Consider the following 18267-nt stretch of genomic DNA (forward strand, 5'->3'; position numbering starts at 1 on the left):
TTTTTTCATCCTTCCTCTACTTGTTCAACGCTTTGATAAATTTTAAAGGCGCTTTAGGAACACAGGATAAAGGCACACCAGCTTGTGCCCACCATATCTGAAGGCACTGCTATCAAAGCCATTTGTAGTCAGAAGACCTACACGCTCCAGCTTGTCCATGCCTTGCAATGCTCTCACAGTACCAGTTTCTAGAACCGTATCTACTGGCAGGACCTTCATCCACACAGTTAACGTTTGGAATAACCTACCAGATGGAGTAGTTGGAGATATCTGACAACGGCGCACCATCCCTAAAGAGCAGAGTGCATAAGCATCGTATTTCTCGTGTCTGATGCTTTACTGTATCCCTTCACTCTTGTTGTTCCTAAGCTGCTGTGAACCACTGATTGACCCATGTGGTTGTCTTTCATAGTGCCTAGGTACCTATATTAGTTTTAGACCTGTGTCACTCCTCACGGACTATTGTTCACTTTAGCATTTTTTTTTTTTAAATAAACTTAAAAAGAAACTTTAGTCCACAAAATGTCCAGATGCCTTTACATTGGTGGCTAAATGGTTTAATATGTGTCTACAAGGTATCAAGAAAATTGTTACGGAAAAAGGTTGAACGAAAGTGGTGATTGGATGCAAATAACAGTCAAAAATGGCTGAGCGCGTCTAGCAAGGGTTGATGAATTCGGCAATTTTAATTGCAATAATAGGGTCACATGGTTACTCCATAAAGGACATAATGGCATTTAAGCACATGATGAACACAATATCTTGTGGATTCAAGGTCATCCAGTGCCTTTTGGGCTAGCCACGTGAAATTTCTTCTGAGTCCTCTAGACGTTGAAGGATATTTGTCTTCTAAGGCTGGTAATTTCTTCCACCCGACACTCATACGATCATTTGCCCATTCTTTATACCTTGCTAAATCCGATTGAACTCCGGGGGCACTCCAACTTTGGAGGTGACGCGTATGTAGGGCTGTTAAGACCCCTTTGTTCAGCATCGCTGTCACCCAAAGACCACATATTTTTTTACGAACGCATGCTCTGTCACCCGAAGACCCCTTATTTTTCCATTTGATCTGTCACCCAAAGACCCTTACAAGTTCAATTTGAACAGCAACTTTCATTTTTCACTGATTTTGTTACTTATTTTGAAAAAACAATGAAATTTGAAGCCATTTAGAACTAGAAATTTGATTTTCGAGGTTTTTGCTGCACTGTTTCGGCTCTCACCCAAAGATTCCATTTAAAAAAAGGTGATATTCTCACCCAATGACCCCATATTTTTTACATTTGCTCTCACCGAATGCCAAAAATCATGCTCTCACCCAATGACCCCATATTTTTTACATTTTGCTCTCACCGAATGCCCCTTAGTGCGAAAGTGCCAGCCCTACACCTATATCCATTTCATATTGAAGTGCCCCCCGGAATGAACTATTTCGAGACCATTGCAAAGGCATCGAGACATTTTTATGGACTAAAGTTTCTTCGTCCCTACATTTTCAATCGGTTTTAGCAAGGTGCAAGGAAAGTGGTGGGTAAATGATCGTATGAGTCTCGGGTGGAAGAAATTACCAGCCTTAGAAGACAAATATCATTCCAACTTCTGGAGGACTCCAGAACATTTCCATCCAGGTACGTCATGTGAAAAATTTCGACAGGACATTGGATCTGTGTTTAACAGTTTAGGGAATCCTTTTGTTTTCAGCAATATTGCAATACTTGCAATAATGTGTAGTGTGTGTACAATATAATAATCTACTTCACAGCCGTAGTCTATACCTCCTCTTTTATTCATTGGGCGACGAACTTCAGGAATAAGCAGAAACTGCTGTAGCTAATTGTTGTGGGAGAGAGATCAGACTGGTTCGTTTCTTTGTATTATATTATTCAGCCAATTACTTCAGCGGTATCCGTCTGCTCTGTCTGATTATCGCGTAAAACGAACTAGGTCACGCGATACTACGCAGGTGACCAGCGAATGAGGTGCCGATGTAATGACGACGTGATTCAATTAGCCAATCAAAACCCCACTTCCGTATACGCCATAAACTGCGCCAAATTGGCAAACCGCTGAAGTACTGTGCTGAAAACTATAGGCAAATTCTTTATCCTGATTGGTAAGATGGGATGGAAAAAGAAAGTTCCTGACTTCTGTGTTGCCTATGATGGTCATTGGTCATGTTATCAAATCTCAAGAGAGTATCAATAGACAATACACTACTTGGTGAAAGCATGGTTAACTCTGTCATTAAAAAAGTTTCTGGTCGTCTCAAGTTCATTCTCACATTCTCAATCAAACTTTGCGCAAAAATCTTAGCTCTGCTTTGATTCAGTGCCACATGGCTTACTGTTGCACATCTTGCTATAGTGGCCTCACTCAGAACCATAAAAATAAACTGCAAATTACTCAAAATAAGGTTGCTCGTTACATCTTGAAACTTTCTCCCAGGGATCACATTGGGCAACATGAGCTAAACCGCTGAGGTTTAATCATGTCTTTAACATCTTTATCAAGTGAAGATAATTTCATTGTTCCTAGGGTAAAAGGTATATTGCTTCAAACACATTCTACTATGACTACAAAGCCATTTTGGACTGGAATGAACTCCCATCAAACATCAAGGGATTGTCTACCAAGTCTGGCCAGCAACTCTCTCAGTCAAGAGATGTCTGATTTCACTGTGTAGGTTTTTTTTTGTTTCCCTTTTGTTCTCTCATCTTTTCTTGGGACCCCATCGGAAATAAGCTTGCCTTTCCTGCGGGCTTAATGGGTTATTCCGGCTTGTCATTTTTTTTGTCTGTGTGTCCTGATCTTAAATGGCTTTGTGGCTGATTTAATTAAGCTTTAATTAATTTGTCACTTTGATGTGCTTTGTAATGATTTTTCTGTCTCTATAATTTGTTTTTGTTCTTGCCAAATAAAAACAAACAAACACTGCTTCACTTGACAGATTGTGTTGTTTTATAAACCAGACTCCATGCAGCAAGTCTCTTAAAACATGTAAAATCTCCTTGGTTGCTGTATTAAAATAGCATATTATTGGCGATGTAAACGGGTTTAAATGTACCTCCTTTTGAAGCACAACATGACCAACACATAGAGAGTTTACAATCTCTCATGACATTCTGCAATGAGCAAACTTTTACCTTTTATACACACAATCTATTAATAGACCATTCTGTCATTCACTTCCTGTGGGAATTTCTAAGATGATGTCATATTATCCATTTTACAATCTAAGGAATTTTCCCAATGGTGCAATATAGAGAACGGGGCTTTAGGCGCAAGAAGTGTGGAAAATCGCAACCTCTCTCATTTCACCATTAGTTGTACTTAAAGTTGATACGAACCTGATGATAGCAACGCCATCATAAGCATCCCTACCGATGTTGCTTCGGATGCCATAATAAGCCCAATCGCTGCCAAGAAGCTAAACGTCATTGCGGTAAAACGAGGCGAAATGCGTTTACTGAACGCACCAGCAAAAGGACCTTGAAAAATGTATATGAAAAATATTTTGCATCAATGGTATCAATACAATAAGCTCTCTCTGTCTGTCACAAACCAAGATCAGTAGTTCAAGATAACACATCATGATGCAGTCATGTCTACAGTAGAATTCACCGCGACCTTTGCAGGACTTAAACCCCATTAAAAGCTATTAAACCAAGATAACACTCATTGAAAACAGCTCAACTGATTAAATCAGATCTTCTCTGGTTGTGCACATGTGTCTGTTTTATATGTGCGGTATCGCAATGAGCTGGTATTATAGCTTCAGTTGGGTAACCGATTATAAAGGAAACGCATATTTCCAAACATCTAAATTAGCTAAAAATTTATGACATGTTACAAAACTATATTTTCTAGAATTTTAGAAGAATACTTTTAATATTGGCCGGTTATTTTTCACACAGCGACGTTAACTAGGCAATGTGCTATTACCTATAACATACACTAAAACACCAAAGTACGAATATTTCCAAACATCTAAATTAGCTAAAAATTTAGGACATGTTACAAAACTATATTTTCTAGAATTTTAGAAGAACACTTTTAATATTGGCCATTTATTTTTCACACAGCGACGTTAACTAGGCAAATCCCCATACTTCTAACGTACGCTATTTGTAGAGGTCACGCGTCAATGGTAAGAGCACTGTGTATTGTGTATAGGAAAACGGACAGTAACTGCAGTATGTACCTCTAGCAGTCAAAAATAATTTTTGAATTTCAAACTTTGTCTGAAAATGAGAGATTTTTCATTTCTGTCTGTTGGTAAGTCACTGTATGGAAGTGGTTGTGTAAGCCTACTCATAATGCAATGTGAAGTGGTTGTTTACCCATAATGCAATTTATTAAGTTGCTCAAATCGGTCTGTAACTCCAGGATAATTATCCCCGACACTCGGGGAGTATAAAACCGCAAAGTCATCCGAGGTCAAAGGTCAGGTCAAATTTAAAGTTGCTCCGATCGGCTTTGGGGAGTATCAAACCGTAAAGGTCGTTCAGAAATTGTAACCCCCACACTGTGTCATCGCCCCGATATCTTCATGGCAGAAATCGCCATGGTAGGTTGAATCCACCGGCACGCATGGCCATTTTGTATCGACCTGTTTAATAGTTTTGAGTCGCATAATGGGCCGAAGGACATCTGACTAAGGCTACTGACAATAGCCCCGATTAGCTCGGTGACTGACCTCGCTGTGTGTCAGTCGAGCATGGTACGCAATAGGTCATATTCTTTTAGACTACCTCTACGATTGGCCTATACACTGCGCTATATAATTCGGCACATATAAATCAGAATTATTGTCAGTTTTTGACTCAAGACGTAAGCTACTGTCTCAAGACGCAAGCTAACGACTATCATATCTGTTCAAAATATATATTCATGTGCAAGGAACTACATCTGGTTTCTTTATACGAAATCATTTACGGGAGATATTCATCATTTTCTAGCCCGGTATCCAAAGATTTTCTTCTCATATCAAACTCGTGCATAGCAAATTCACGTGTATCGATCCCGGGTATTTATTTTAGTATACCTCTGCTGACAAAGTAATTATTAGCCAGGCGATGTCGGTGTGCCCCACAAAGTCAAATTCTGGTTTCCTTAAATACATTTTATGAGCACCATCAACTCATGGAAAGTACTTTTTCTAGATCAAAAATTATTTGACACCATCTCCCGACACACCCCAATAAATATTTAGCCCGTGTAAAATATGCAGACCCCTTTCAGATTATTTTGGCACTTCGTGAAGAAATAGGCATATTCCATACTTAATGTCAAATCTGTAATATTTAAGAATATGGATAAAATAATACAATAACATTATGTACATACAAGCAATAGCTCCAAAGCCAGGAGCCAGTGATATACCCAAACCTATGACCCATGTTTGTGTAGAAAACTGCTGACGAAGAGTAGGCAGCATCACTCCAAATGCTTTAACCGTTCCTGTCTCTAAGAACATGGCGATGACCGCTGCAAAGGAAATGACCCATGCCCAGCCCGTATCCTTCTGTAATATCATTTTTCAGAGTTCTAACGAAACAGCTAGCCTCATATTGGTGATCAAAATATTACAAATGTACCCGACACATACATCGGGAATCGGGATCCACAAGTGAACTTTGGATGCCATCACGTATATATGATTTCCGCAAGCAGCATTCACATGACCCGGGCACAAGGCACTATAGATACATTATCAAAACGTTTATAACTGTGAGAGACCCTTACCATAGCTTAATACCTCTATCATACCCTCTGTAAAAAGGTTAAAATATTGAACAAGTAGATCTCGAGTTACAAATTAAATCACCAGCTTCCCATTGGAATTTCCATACTCCTTTCGAATCATGCTAAGAAGACACCTTTCTGAACATAAATGTGAAGTTTCGTGCTCATTTGATGTATTTCACCTGATTTCAACCCTAAACGTTTTCTTATATTTAGGCCCATACCAATCTACAACTTCCTGCTGGCTATACCTTGTTTAGAACTTTCAAAAGAAGTACCTGAATGTGCAACCATAACTGTTTCAAAATAGCCCACGAAAGTCATGCAGGTAACTCCGAGGTCATGTATTGAATTGTTTTGAATGAGGAATACTACGGGAACCAGCACCTTTTGTTAGAAGTCACACATGAGCATGATGAGTGAAGTGGATAACCTCTATTGTTGTGAATGAGTCAATGACATTCAATGACACTTAAGATTTAATTTGCATACACCTACTAATTGGTCATATTAAACCCAATAACATCGAAATTTTTGGTTGTGAATAAAAAGTTTACCTGGACTTAGTGCAATTTTGATTTTGTGCCATATCGGCCATCGTGGATGATTGTTGGCAAATGTTCGCTAAATGCATGATTTCAATGCCTCGGTTTGAAAAAATAATTTATGCCATTGACTAGTAAAGTGCCATTTCATAAGAAACCCTTTGATACTTTCACAATATGCTTGTTTCATGTTTGCATATATGTTAAAATAAAGAAATATATAAAGGTAAATATATGCTTATGCCAATTTTGCTCCCAATTGATATTTTTGGACCTTGTCATTTAATTTTGTTCCAATGACCGGTCTTTGAAAATTCATAATTCGAAAAGTTTTTGACCGATTTTGACCATTTAACCACCAAAATACTTCTATTGATGAGTTCTATCCAGAAAACAATCTTTTGTAGCAATAGGGGCAACATGAAATTTTGATGGTTATTCCTACTCAAAGAAATTCATGCATAACTTATCGAACGAATCTCTAGTTTGGTTCAAGCTTAATGACTCCGAAACCTACCTATTTGAATAAAGTTTCAGGAGACGCTACACGATCACATGTATACACGTCGTGTCCGCCATTGCTTTCGGTCGGTGCTATAATATATTCTTACCTGAAATAGGTAAAAACTACATAAACTCGGCAAAATATCTAGCCAATACATGTTTTGCCTTTAGAACAGGTGCATTTTAAAATTACAAAACAACTGTCAACTGGTAAAACGTTTTGATGAAATTTTACTTAACTTGTGTATAAAATTGTCGAAATTATACTTGGTATTTTTTTACATAATAAAGGTCCGATTTTTCTGTGTGTATAATTTGTTTGTATGAGGCCGTACTACTAAGAATCTGGATGATTTAATGTTGAAATAGTACACCTACCATCTGCTTCACTTTTGTGTGATCATTAGTTCGATAGTTCGAGATAATTCATGCGTGTTAAACATGAATTTAACGTTTAAATGTTGGTTTGTTAACTCAAACAAACAGTGTGTATTGTTATGTTGTGCATTCTGACCTGAAGTTGGATAAAAGGTGCTTTTGGACTTCTAACAAACTGATGAAGGACCCAGAAATGAAGTCCAAAATAGAGTTCAAAAGTGGGCGATTAATATGCTAAGCACGACATTAAAAAAATTTTAATTACCTTATAACACCAAAGAGAGTTACAAAATTTTGAAATCATTTAAGTTGAAATTAATTTCTACGTGATGAATTGTTTATTTTCCCTATTTATTTTCTTGTCGTCTTTGTGAGTGTTTGGTGTTTGTTTGTTTGTTTGTTTTGAAATTAGAGGATGACCAAATCTCGGGTTATTATCATCTCCTCCAAAACTGTTGGTTTGTTTTTTAATGTTTTTGATGTATTTTTATGTATATAATATAAATAAATAATGTAGCTATAGCACCTTATATCCAATATCAACTAGACTTAGCTGTGGTCTAAGACCACGAACACAGCCGTGTTGTGACCCCTTATTGACCTTTGACCCCAAAATATATGAAAGTCCCATAGACATTGACTAGTGTCAATGTACATTTGCATGTGGCATCACTATGCCATGTTACTTGTGGCAGAAGGGGCATTTTGAAGGTTTTTCGTCTCAGACCGGAAGTGACCCCTTGATGACCTTTGACCCAAAATAAAAAAAAATACCACATTTACACTGGGTAACCACAATTCATATATGAACATACCGTTACTGTCCTTTGTTTTTCTTAGCTAATAAAAAAATTTTGAAGGTATTTCGTTTTATACCGGAAGTGACCCCTTAATGACCTTGGACCCCAAATCTGTGTACACCCCATATACACTGGGTAACACCAATGCATGTGTGCAAGTGGTATCACTGTCCTACGTAATTTGTGGAAGAAGATGCATTTTATAAGTATTTTGTTTTATACCGAAGTGACCCTTAATGACCTTTGACCCCAAATTAAAAAATACCACATATACACTGGGCAACCACAATTTATGTGTGCATATATCGTTACTGTCCTACGTTTTTCTTAGCTAATAAAATTTTTTGAAGATATTTCGTTTTATACCGGAATTGACCCCTTAATGACCTTTGACCCCAAATCTGTGTACACCCTATAGACACTAGGTAATTACAATACATGTGTGCAAGTGGCGTCACTGTCCTACGTAATTTGTGGGAGAAGATGCATTTTAAAGGTTATTTCGTTTTATACCGAAAGTGACCCCTTAATGACCTTTGACCCATATAAAAAAAATATCACATATACACTAGGTAACTGCAAATCAGATGTGAACATACCGTTACTGCCCTATATTTTGTTTAGCTAATAAAAATTTTTGAAGGTATTTCGTTTTATACCGGAAGTGACCCCTTAATGACCTGTGACCCCAAATCTGTGTACACCATATAGACACTGGATGATAACAATGCATGTGTGCTAGTGGCGTCACTGTCCTACGTAAGTTGTGGGAGAAGATGCATTTTTAGTTGAAATCACGTTTTTGACCCCTATGACCCCTGCGTGACCTTTGACCCCACAAGTTTCATGTGACATGTAGGAGCATGGTCAATGATCATTGTGACCAAGTTAGGTCAAGATAGATGTAAGTGTGTGAGTGCTAGAGCAAATGTAATGGTTGACAGAAGAAGAAAGAATAAGACCACGAACACAGCCGTGCTGTGACCCCTTATTGACCTTTGACCCCAAAATATATGAAAGTCCCATAGACATTGGCTAGTGCCAATGTACATTTGCATGTGGCATCACTATGCCATGTTAGTTGTGGCAGTAGGGGCATTTTGAAGGTTTTTCGTCTCAGACCGGGAGTGACCCCTTGATGACCTTTGACCCAAAATAAAACAATACCACATATACACTGGGTAACCACAATTCATATATGAACATACCGTTACTGACCTTTGTTTTTCTTAGCTAATAAAAATTTTTTGAAGGTATTTCATTTTATACCGGAAGTGACCCCTTAATGACCTTTGACCCCAAATCTGTGTACACCCCATATACACTGGGTAACACCAATGCATGTGTGCATGTGGTATCACTGTCCTACGTAATTTGTGGAAGAAGATGCATTTTATAAGTATTTCGTTTTATACCGTAAGTAACCCCTTAATGACCTTTAACCCCAAATTAAAAAATACCACATATACACTGGGTAACCACAATTTATGTGTGCATATACCGTTACTGTCCTACGTTTTTCTTAGCTAATAAAATTTTTTGAAGATATTTCGTTTTATACCGGAAGTAACCCCTTAATGACCTTTGACCCCAAATCTGTGTACACCCCATATACACTGGGTAACACCAATGCATGTGTGCAAGTGGTATCACGGTCCTACGTAATTTGTGGAAGAAGATGCATTTTATAAGTATTTCGTTTTATACCGGAAGTAACCCCTTAATGACCTTTGACCCCAAATTAAAAAATACCACATATACACTGGGCAACCACAATTTATATGTGCATATACCGTTACTGTCCTACGTTTTTCTTAGCTAATAAAATTTTTTGAAGATATTTCGTTTTATACCGGAAGTGACCCCTTAATGACCTTTGACCCCAAATCTGTGTACACCCTATAGACACTAGGTAATTACAATACATGTGTGCAAGTGGCGTCACTGTCCTACGTAATTTGTGGGAGAAGATGCATTTTAAATGTTATTTCGTTTTATACCGGAAGTGACCCCTTAATGACCTTTGACCCATATAAAAAAAATATCACATATACACTAGGTAACTGCAACTCAGATGTGAACATACCGTTACTGCCCTATAGTTTGTTTAGCTAATAAAATTTTTGAAGGTATTTCGTTTTATACCGGAAGTGACCCCTTAATGACCTTTGACCCCAAATCTGTGTACACCACATATACACTGGGTAATATCAATGCATGTGTGCTAGTGGCGTCGCTGTCCTACGTAAGTTGTGGGAGAAGATGCATTTTTAGTTGAAATCACGTTTTTGACCCCTATGACCTCTGCGTGACCTTTGACCCCATGAGTTTCATGTAACTTGTAGGTGCACGGTGAATGATCATTGTGACTAAGTTAGGTCAAAATCGATGTAAGCATGTGAGTGCTAGAGCAATGTAAAAATTGACAGAAGAAGAAGAAGAAGAAGAAGAAAGAACCTGTAAGAAAAAAGACACAGCCGTGACTAACGTCACGGCTGTGTAAAGAACTAGACTTAGCTGTGGTCTAAGACCACGAACACAGCCGTGTGGTGACCCCTTAATCACCTTTGACCCCAAAATATATGAAAACCCCATAGACATTGGCTAATGTCAATGCACGTGTCTACGTGGCATCACTTTGCTATGCTTTTTGTGGCAAAAGGGCCATTTTGAAGGTATATCGTTTTATACCGGAAGTGACCCCTTACTGACCATTGACCCCAAATGTGAGTACACCATATAGACACTGTGTTATAACAATGCATGTGTGCAAGTGGCGTCACTGTCCTACGTCATTTGTGGAAGAAGAAGCATTTTAAAGGTATTTCGTTTTATACCGGAAGTGACCTCTTAATGACCTTTGACCCCAAATAAAATAATACCACATATAAACTGGGTAACCACAATTCATGTGTGAACATACCGTTACTGTCCTATGTTTTTCTTAGCAAATAAAAAATTTTGAAGGTTTTTCGTTTTATACCGGAAGTGACCCCTTAATGACCTTTGACCCCAAATCTGTGTACACCCCATAGACACTGGGTAATAACAATGCATGTGTGCAAGTGGCGTCTCTGTCATACAGAATCTGTAGAAGAAGATGCATTTTAAAGGTATTTCGTTTTATACCGGAAGTGACCCCTTAATGAGATTTGACCCCAAATAAAAAAATACCACATATACATTGGGTGACTGCAGATCATGTGTGAACATACCGTTACTGTCCCATGTTTTACTTAGCTAATAAAAAATTTTGAAGGTATTTCGTTTTATACCGGAAGTGACCCCTTAATGACCTTTGACCCCAAATCTGTGTTCACCCCATAGACACTGGGTAATAACAATGCATGTGTGCCAGTGGCGTCACTGTCCCACATAATTTGTGGAAGAAGATGCATTTTAAAGGTATTTCTTTTTATACCGGAAGTGACCCCTTAATGAGCTTTGACCCCAAATAAAAAAATACCACATATACATTGGGTGACTGCAGATCATATGTGAACATACCATTACTGTGCTATGTTTTATTTAGCTAATAAAAAATTTTGAAGGTTTTTCGTTTTATACCGGAAGTGACCCCTAATGACCTTTGACCCCAAATCTGTGTACACCACATAGACACTGGGTAATAGCAATACATGTGTGCAAGTGGGGTTGCTGTCCTACGTAAGTTGTGGGAGTAGATGCATTTTTAGTTGAAATCACGTTTTTGACCCCTGTGACCCCCGCGTGACCTTTGACCCCGCGAGTTTCATGTGACATGTAGGGGCATGGTCAATGATCATTGTGACCAAGTTAGGTTAAAATCGATGTAAGCATGTGAGTGCTAGAGCAAATGTAATGGTTGACAGAAGAAAGAAGAAACTAGACTTAGCTGTGGTCTAAGACCACGAACACAGCCGTGTTGTTACCCCTTAATGACCTTTGACCCCAAAATATATGAAAACCCCATAGACATTAGCTAATGTCAATGTATGTGTGCACGTGGCATCACTTTGCCATGTTATTTGTGGCAGAAGGGGCATTTTGAAGGTTTTTCGTCTCAGACCGGAAGTGACCCCTTAGTGACATTTGACCCCAAATAAAAAAATACCACATATGAATTGAGTAACCACAATTCATGTGTGAACATACCGTTACTGTCCTATGTTTTTCTTAGCAAATAAAAAATGTTGAAGGTTTTTCGTTTTATACCGGAAGTGACCTCTTAATGACCTTTGACCCCAAGTCTGTGTACACCCCATAGACACTGGGTAATAAAATGCATGTGTGCAAGTGGCGTCACTGTCCTACAGAATCTGTGGAAGAAGATGCATTTTAAAGGTATTTCGTTTTATACCGGAAGTGACCTCTTAATGAGATTTGACCCCAAATAAAAAAATACCACATATACATTGAGTGACTGCAGATCATGTGTGAACATACCGTTACTGTCCCATGTTTTACTTAGCTAATAAAATTTTTTGAAAGTATTTCGTTTTATACCGGAAGTGACCCCTTAATGACCTTTGACCCCAAATCTGTGTACACCCCATAGACACTGGATAATAACAATGCGTGTGTGCAAGTGGCGTCTCTGTCCCGCATAATTTGTGGAAGAAGATGCATTTTAAATGGATTTCTTTTTATACCAGAAGTGACCCCTTAATGAGCTTTGACCCCAATTAAAAAAAATACCACATATACATTGGGTAACTGCAGATCATATGTGAACATACCGTTACTGCGCTATGTTTTACTTAGCTAATAAAATTTGTGAAGGTTTTTCGTTTTATACCGGAAGTGACCCCTTAATGACCTTTTGACCCCAAATCTCTGTACACCATATAGACACTGGTTAATAACAATGCATGTGTGCAAGTGGTGTCACTGTCGTACGTAATCTGTAGGAGAAGATGCATTTTTAGTTGAAATCACGTTTTTGACCCCTATGACCCCTGCGTGACCTTTGACCCCACACGTTTCATGTGACGTGTAGGGGCACGGTCAATGATCATTGTGACCAAGTTAGGTCAAAATCGATGTAAGCATGTGAGTGCTAGAGCAAATGTAATGGTTGACAGAAAGAAAGAAGAAAGAAAGAAAGAACCTGTAAGAAAAAAGACACAGCCGTGACTAACGTCACGGCTGTGTAACAAGAGCTATATAGAAATTGTCATGCGAGACATGACACACAAGCCGACCTGTTGATGGGTCAAGTTTGAGCAATTTAGAAATTTGACCTTTGACCCCTAAACTTTGACCTTTGGGGTCATAAATATTTTAAACATGTTTAGAATGTCGTAAGAATAATTCCTGTTGAATTTGAGCTCGATTGGACCAATTTCGAAATTTGACCTTTGACCCCTATAACTTGACCCTTGGGTCACGGATGGGGTCACCTGCTCTTGCATTGCGCTTAGGATGTCATAAGAAAGATTCCTGGTGAATTTCAGCTTAATCGGAACTTATACATGGATTTTGATTTTTTTTAAATTTTTGATTGACCTTTTGACCCCCTTAATGACCTTTGACCTCAATGAAAAAAAAAACCTTATGTACACCGACAAAATGCATTGTTGTAATTTTAATTAAAAAATTATAACATCTTTAGTTCTCGAGATAAAAATTCTTGAAGTTATTCAGCTAAAAACAGGAAGTGACCTCTTAATGACCTTTGACCCAAAATAAAAATACCATGCATACATCAGGAAACACTGATTCATGTATGATGGTTATATTATTCTGGTCTGTTTATCTTTTGAGATAAAATTTTTTTTGAAAATTTTTGATAATTTTGGTTTTTGACCGGAAGTAACCCCTTAATGACCTTTGACCCCAAAACTGTAGGCATCCTAAAGACCCTGTCTAGTAGCAATGCATGTGTGCTAATGGCGACACTCTGCTATGTAATTTGTAAAGACAGTGATTTTTTGAATATTATTTACAAGTTTTTCAGACTGTAACCGGAAATGACCCCTTAATGACCTTTGACCCCTTATCAATGAACACCCTATATACACCGACCATAGACGAGTCATGTGACCAAACCGTGTCATCATCGCATGTTGTTTGTAGGAGAAGATACATTTTGAAGAAAAATCACATTGTTGACCTCTTTATCTAGGTCAAAGGTCACACGTAGTTCAAAGTCATATGACATGTGCGGGCAATGCCAACGGTCCTTCTGACAACGTTTAGTTAAAATACGTCAACCCGTGACTGAGTTATACGTACGAATGTGATCGACAGAAGAAAGAACTAGACTAAGCTGTGGTCTAACCCACGAACACAGCCGTGTTGTTACCCCTAATGACCTTTGACCACAAAATATATGAAAACGGCCAAAGACATTGGCTAATGTCAATGCATGGGTGCATGTGGCACCACTTTGCTATGTTACTTGTGGCAGAAGGGGCATTTTGAAGGTTTTTCGTCTCAGACCGGAAGTGACCCCTTAATGACATTTGACCCCAAATAAAAAATACCACATATGAATTGGGTACCCATAATTCATGTGTGAACATACCGTTACTGTCCTATGTTTTTCTTAGCAAATAAAAAAAAATTGAAGGTTTTTCGTTTTATACCGGAAGTGACCCCTTAATGACCTTTGACCCCAAATCTGTGAGGACCCCATAGACACTGGGTAATAACAATGCATGTATGCAAGTGGTGTTACTGTCCTACGTAATTTGTGGGCGAAGAAGCATTTAAAAGGTATTTCGTTTTGTACCGGAAGTGGCCCCTTAATGACCTTTGACACTTAATAAAAAATACCACATATACACAGGGTAACTACAATGTATGTGTGAACATACCGTTACTGTCCTATGTTTTTCTTAGCAAATAAAAAACTTTGAAGGTTTTTCGTTTTATATCGGAAGTGACCCCTTAATGACCTTTGACCCCAAATCTGTGAGGACCCCATAGACACTGGGTAATAACAATGCATGTGTGCAAGTGCTGTCACTGTCCTACGTAATTTGTCGGAGAAGAAGCATTTTAAAGGTATTTCGTTTTATACCGGAAGTGGCCCCTTAATGACCTTTGACCCTAAATAAAAAATACCACATATACACAGGGTAACTACAATTTATGTGTGAACATACCGTTACTGTCCTATGTTTAAAAATAAAAATTTTTGAAGATTTTTCGTTTTATACCGGAAGTGACCCTTTAATGACCTTTGACCCCAAATCTGTGAGAACCTTATAGACACGGGATAATAACAATTCATGTGTGCAAGTGGTGTCACCGTCCTATGTAATCTGTGAGAGAAGAAGCATTTTGAGTTGAAATCACGTTTTTGACCCCTATGACCCCTGCGTGACCTTTGACCCCACGAGTTTCATATGACATGTAGGGGCATGGTCAATGATGGTTATGACCAAGTTAGGTCAAAATCGGTGTAAGCATGTAAGTGCTAGAGCAAATGAAGTGGTCGGCAGAAAGAAGAAAGAAAGAAGAAAGAAGAAAGAACCTGTAAGAAAAAAGACACAGCCGTGACTAACGTCACGGCTGTGTAAAGAAAGAAAGAACGCCAAGAAGACAGTACAAGCCGACGTTCGTCATCGGCTTGTAAGAACCTGTAAGAAAAAAGACACAGCCGTGACTAACGTCCCATAGCAAAAAAAAAAAAGGTAGCGGGTAACTACCTGCTGGTTATCGGGTGGTTACCGGAAACCTTGTGGGTATCTTTTTGAAGGTATCCGGAAGTATCCGCTAGTGGATAACTTTTCGGATACCTATCCAGAAGGTACCCACTGAAGTGGGGAGTTACCCGATAGGTTTCCAAAAACTTATTGGTCAAAAATAGGTACCCGTAAAGGTTCCCGGTAACTTAGCCCCACAAAAAAGGTTATCCGCAAGGTTCCCAGAAACTTTTTCATTGAAAAATAGGTACCCGCAAGGTTCCCGGAAACTTATTCATTGAAAAATAGGTACCCGCAAGGTTCCCGGAAACTTATTCATTGAAAAATAGGTACCCGCAAGGTTCCCGGAAACTTATTCATTGAAAAATAGGTACCCGCAAGGTTCCCACAAACTTTGTCATTGAATAAGAGTTACCCAGAAGGTTCCCACAAACTTCTTGCCTGAAAGGCTACCTCTTACTCTATGAAAAGGCTCATCAAACTTGAAAGCTACATGTACATACAAATAAAGGAATGATTTGAAGCCATAATGTACAATCTTATAATATGGATTATTAGTAATATCGGTACTAGTAATTTGATAACCTGATTTTTTGACATACTTGTAATGTTTTCGCATGTGCCAACTTGCACCTAGAAATCAATGAAACCATCGAAATTGGCAGATTATGGGCGGTGGGCCAACAAAGCAAAGTAAGAAATACAGTGCAAGTCATAACAGCCTGTACATGTATAAATTTCAGAGGGCAGAAACCCTTCCCGACAGGTAGCATTTTGAGTATAGAATAACAAATTTAAAATGTGAAGGAAATCGTATAATTATTATGGCTTCAATACTCAATGTATTATTTAAACTGGTGGTGACAGCTTTAGATTTGTAACAAGTTTAACATCATTACCAACATACCTACAAGAAAAGGAAAAACTGATATAGCAAAATTCATGTTTTGAAGTCATTTCATTTATATTTTATTTTTGTCATTCATCAAACAATCAGAACAGATACAACACAATAATGATATTAATATTGATCTTAGTAGCAATAATGATGATGGCAGTTTCAAAAACAAATACGGAATGATAAAATTGTGGTTGATTTACACAAATATTAATACCCAAACAATGCGAGCATCAAATCAAGTAACTTTTCTTCCAAATTTGTCTCAGAATTTAATGATTTTAGGCAAAAACTAAAACAAAATTAATTTGCAGCTGACATGGATGCGCCCAGCTTTTGAAATAAGGCGCGTCCTTGCGTCAAATACATGTGAAAGTAGGCGCGGACCCGTAAATTTCCTACGGTTCATGTCCACATTACTCGTAAAATAACAAAACAATTGGCTTTTTTTAACCTAAAACATTTGAGAGTACAATTTTGCAGCTGTTGAGTGAACTCCCTGTCCACATTGTCATTAATTTACTTCAATCGGTTATTTCTTAGCAAAGGAGACCGGAAAAAACCCACCGTTTTACGGACTGACTTTTCAAGTGTGGTCGGTAGGTCAGGATTTTTATTTTTTCCTTCTGCTAGGATCATTAATGGTTGACATAAATTTGATTTCAAAATGGACACAAATTCAATGCATTTTGAAATCATTATAATAGAGTATACATGACATGAAAAGAAAAATACTTTACTGTTACATACATATATTAAAAATACTAGGGCCTATTTTCTTAATGTCAACCATTAATGATCTTAGCATTTAGCTCTAGGTCCAGGGACACTCAAAACGCAAAAACTAACATTTTTTTCCCCTTCTTTATATACCTTTACACAGGCAACCAACTGTATTGTGGTCCGTTTAAACAAATAACCGTTAATTTACACCCCTATATGATTTTTTTGACCAAAAATTTCAAAATCAATCAACCTGGGCTAAAAACAGCTGATATTACATGATTTAGCTAAATAATATATTTAAAAAATCTCCCACAATGCAAATCTAGATCGGTTGGGACCGTAAAACAGGTTGTTTTGTACTAACATGTATCATTGCCAAGCAGCCTCTTTTTTTTAACAAGTCCTTACCACTTACCAGGTAGTTTTCATTGTTCTCTTGATATTTGATTGCTTCAATCACAGGAACCCAATTGTCGTACTTTAAGTTTGAGAGATTGAGTCAAATCCCAGCTTGTACACTTTCTTAATAATCAAAGGCTATAAAATCTTAACATCAAATTATTAAAAGCAAAACAGATTTGATGTCTTTAATGTAAGTTTCAGATTAAAAAAAAAAAAAAACTAAAGTCTGACAAGGCTTTAAAGTCAGAAAGTCTGACAACCAGCATCCTTTGCGGTAAACAGAAGATCGTCACAACATCACCAGTGTTGAAAAAGGGAGTCTGCTAGACTAGGAAACGTCCACAGTGAGTACTGTTTTATTGGACTAGAACTATATGAAATCTTGTTATAATCTGACAAGAACTGTCAGGCAAAACACAATTGTGATTTCATTTGTAACAAAAGTACACATATATGTCTTTAAGGGGGTACTACACCCCTCGATAAATTAATGTCTATTTTTGCATTTTTCTCAAAAACTAATAACACAGTGGTAACAAAAGTTATGTATATTATAGGGGCAAGGAATCCAATTACTACACTGGAATTTCAGTGACCCAAGACAAGCGGTTCGTCATTTATGATAAAAGAGG

Source organism: Amphiura filiformis, chromosome 1 (assembly GCF_039555335.1).
Source record: "Amphiura filiformis chromosome 1, Afil_fr2py, whole genome shotgun sequence".
Classification (NCBI taxonomy): Eukaryota; Metazoa; Echinodermata; class Ophiuroidea; order Amphilepidida; family Amphiuridae; genus Amphiura; species Amphiura filiformis.